Here is a 4,396-nt window from a genome sequence, read left to right on the forward strand (position 1 = left end):
TAAAAATGGGGACTAGAATAATGTCAGAGACTCCTGGGCAATTTGTCAAATATAAATAGATACTTCATAAATGAAGATAAATATTTATTGAAAGAATACAGCTTATCACAGGTTAATATACAATCACCAACGTGTGAAAACAACCCAAGTGCGTGAATGGATTAATAAACTGTGGTATATGCATATGATGGAATACTATTCATCCATAAAAAGATGGAGACTTTACATCTTTTGTATTAACCTGATAGATTTGGAGAACATTCTCTTAAGTAAAGCATCACAAGAATGGAAAAGCAAGTATTCAACCTACTCGATACTAATACGAAGCCAGTGGATAAACTAATAGGTGCCCACACAAGAGAAAAACTCAATTTAATTCAAGCTGGGGGAAAGGGTGGAGGAGAGGAAGATTGATGTGCTCCCACCTAAGGGAAACAATGTAAGGGTACATGGTACATCTCCTGGGTGAGGGGCACAACTACAACAGGGCCCTTAAGTAACAAATGCAAATATTGTAACCTAATCATTTGTACTCTCATATTAATCTGAAATTTTAAAGAAGAATTTAAGTTTCTTACATATTTTTATGTTGATTATCTTACCTATGATTCAATGTGTGAATTAGGAAATAATCTATGTACTTTATCTACCAAATGAAGATAATTCTGGCCTTTTCCCTTTATTGCCATTACAAACTTTATGGAGATTAAAGTTCTGAAAAATAAAAAAAGAATACAGCAATTACAATATACTCTGTCAATATAAATCTCAAAAACATAATGCAAAATGAAAAGGTTTTGCAAAAGAATACTTTCTTATATAAATATTAAATACACAAAAGCCTGTGAAATATTTATGAATATATCCGTGTATAGTACTGGTATAATAATATGCATTATAATTATACATACCAAGCTCTGGCCAAGAAGCACAAGGGAAAAGTTGAGGAGCACAATTTTAATAGCTTCAGCAATATTTTATTTTTTATTTTATTTATCTATTTTTGACTAGGTGCTCAAAGCTTTATTTCCAGTTGGTCCAAGGCTTGGGAGAGGACTCCAGGGTGGTTAAAAAGCTGCCTTGTGGCTGGAGGGAGAGGCTCCGGCAGCACCCAATACTTTGAGGAGGGCTCCTCAGAGGTCGCTGGGCTCCACAGGCTCCTAGTCGTGCTTGAGAGTGAGCTTTTCCAAGAGATCCTCGGCCAGCCCAGCCTGGGGGCCAGCCAGCCTGTGGAGGTTGGTCAGGTGGATGCCCATCTTCTTGATGAGTTTCACTTCCTCATCTAGGAAGTGACTCTCCAGGAAGTCACAGAGATGAGGGTCTGTGCGGCTGAACCCAGGGCATGAAGATCCAAAAGAGCCTGGGCGGTTTCCATTGCATCCAGGGTTGGATCCCACTCGCCCTGAGATGGCTTCTGCACGTCCTGGAAGAGAGCGCCGCCGCCACGCTGGTTTTGCATCTTTAACCCACGCTCAGCGCCCTCGCGCTTCTCCTCCGCCAACTTGCAGAAGTGTCCCATGCCTTTCAGAGCCACATCTTCCTGGTCGAAATAGTAGCCCAGAGAGAGGTACGTAGGTGTAGGAGGCCCACAGACCCAAGCCGACCAGGTGGTGGATGGCTGCCTCCACATCTGCTGGAATAATTTTGACGAATCTGGGAGCTCATGGTTGATTGGTAATAAGGAGCTAACCACACACACACACACACACACACACACACACACACAAATAAATAAATAAATAAATAAGGGTTAGCCACCTCTAGAAGCTGGAGATGGCCCTGAAGATGATCGCAGACATTGCAAGGGGAAAAGGAGACTGGAAAGCTGCAGGCTGGAAGAAACGGAGTCTCCAGGTCTCTTCCCTCCAAACACGGTTGAAGCAAGACACAGATCCAAGGGACCACCTTATGCGCTGCCAATATTTTATGTTTTTTTTTTTTTAAAGGAAAGTGTTCTGGAGGGCGGCGCCTGTGGCTCAAAGGCGTAGGGCGCCGGCCCCATATGCCAGAGGTCGCCGGTTCAAACCCAGCCCCGGCCAAAAACAAACAAACAAACAAAAACAAACAAAAAAATGGAAAGTGTTCTGAAGCAAATACGGTGAATCGAAAATTCTCGTTTAGTCGATACATGGGCAGTTATATTATATTTTGTACTTTTGGCGTGTTTAAAATATTTCATAATTAAAATAAAATATAATAAAACCGGAAATCTCATTAATCAGAATGTGCGTTTCTCAAATTTCAAATAATTTGATATTTTGATCTAAAAAAGTAAAATCTAATCCTTTGATTGTTCAACGGTACATTGAACCCAAAAAGATATTGAAATCAACCTGTGTTAACTTTCTATTGCTGCTGTAATAAATTTCCACATATTTAGCAGCTTTTAAAACAACACAAATTTATTCCCTTACAGTTCTAGATGTCAGGAGTCTGAAACAAAATGAAGATATCTACAACACTGGTTTCTTCTGGAGGGTCTAAGGGAGCACTCTGTTTTCTGCTTCTCCAGCTTTTAGAGGCCACCTGAATACATCTTCAAAACCAGAAGCGGCCCAGTGCCTGTAGCACAGTGGTTACAGTGCCAGCCACACACAGCAAGGCTGTTGGGTTCCAGCCGGCCCCAACCCCGAAACAACAATGACAACTGCAACAAAAAATAGCAGGGCGGCGCCTGTGGCTCAGTGAGTAGGGCGCCGGCCCCATATGCTGAGGGTGGCGGGTTCAAACCCGGCCCCGGCTAAACTGCAACAAAAAAATAGCCGGGCGTTGTGGTGGGCGCCTGTAGTCCCAGCTGCACAGGAGGCTGAGGCAAGAGAATCGCGTAAGCCCAAGAGTTAGAGGTTGCTGTGAGCCGTGTGACGCCACGGCACTCTACCCGAGGGCAGTACAGTGAGACTCTGTCTCTACAAAAAAAATAAAAAATAAATAAAAAATAAAAACATAGCCGGGCTCCTGTAGTCCCAGCTACTTGGGAGGCTGAGGCAAGAGAATTGCTGGAGCCCAAGAGTTGGAAGTTGCTGTGAACTGTGATGCTACAGCACTCTACAGAGGGTGACATAGTGAGACTGTCTCAAAAAAAGAAAAAAAAAAGGATGGCGCCTGTGGCTCAAAGGAGTAGGCTGCCGGCCCCATATGCCAGAGGCGGCAGGTTCAAACCCAGCCCCGGCCAAAAACTGCAAAACAAACAAACAAACAAAAAAAACACAGAAGGTTATCTTCAATCTCTCCTCTCGTCACATTGCCTTCCCTCCTTAAGGACTCCTGTAGGTGGACCTACCTGGATAAACCAGGATAATTTCCTTATCTGAAGCTCCTTAACTTAATCAAATATTCAGAGTCTTTTTTTACCATGTAAGGTACCATGTACACAGGTTCTCAGGATTACGATGTGGAGCTATTTTTTTTTTTTTTGAGACAGAGTCTCAAGCTGTTGCCCTGAGTAGAGTGCCCTAGCATCACAGCTCACAGCAACCTCAAACTCGGGTTTAAGCTATTGTTTTGCCTCAGCCTCCCAAGTAGCTGGGACTACAGGCGCTCGCCACAATGCCCGGCTATTTTTGGTTGTAGTTGTCATCATTGTTTGACAGGCTCACGCCAGTTTCTGTGTATGTGGTTGGCATCCTAGCCGCTGAGCTACGGGCGCCGAGCCAAGATGCAGAGCTATTGACTGGGGGATACTTACACTTTCTATAGACCCTCATCTTTTTAGGCTTTCATTAAATAATAATTGATGATAATAAATAAAAAGCAAGTTGAGCATTGTGTAATTGTCCCCTTCCATTCTTCCAGTGATGGTGCTAAAGAGCAAACAATGGGTAGGCAAGGACAGAAAAGGGATATTGAATATCAGAAGTCACACCTAAGAAGTCAACTTATTAACTAAGCAAAAACCATGCTGAATTGCATGAATATTATTATTACGCTCTTCACAGTAAAATAAAGTAACCCCAAAAAGGTAAAAAATAAAATAAAATCAGAAAAAAGAACGATTTATTCGTATATTTTAATTTTTTCCCTTTTTCCAAAGAAAATTTTATTTAATCCCCTATCACCCATTTCTCAAAATTAAAAATTTTAAAGAGAGGGAATTATTGTAGCAAATGAAACTTTTAGTCGGTTTTCAACCCATGGAGTTTCATCTACTTTATTACAAGTACCTTGAAGGCAGGGATGCCTTATATATATTCAAATTTGCTCTCAGAATACAATCTCAACTACGAAATACTACATGTAATAAATACATTATTCTAAAACCAAGAAAAAATTGTGTTTTTAAAAATTGTGTTTTAAAAAATTTTCTAATTCTAATTCCTTTAATAGCTCCAAGATGATTCTACCATTAAATGAATTAAGCTACTTTCAGACTATAACAAAAGGACTTTGCTATCAATAA

General features: G+C 41.1%; 1 pseudogene; it reads right to left on the minus strand.

The window, feature by feature from the left end:
• Positions 1-1,160: 1,160 nt before the first annotated feature.
• LOC128577822 (ferritin light chain-like) lies at positions 1,161-1,665 on the minus strand (annotated as a pseudogene).
• Positions 1,666-4,396: the final 2,731 nt, after the last annotated feature.

Source organism: Nycticebus coucang, chromosome X (genome assembly GCF_027406575.1).
Source record: "Nycticebus coucang isolate mNycCou1 chromosome X, mNycCou1.pri, whole genome shotgun sequence".
In the NCBI taxonomy this organism is placed as follows: domain Eukaryota; kingdom Metazoa; phylum Chordata; class Mammalia; order Primates; family Lorisidae; genus Nycticebus; species Nycticebus coucang.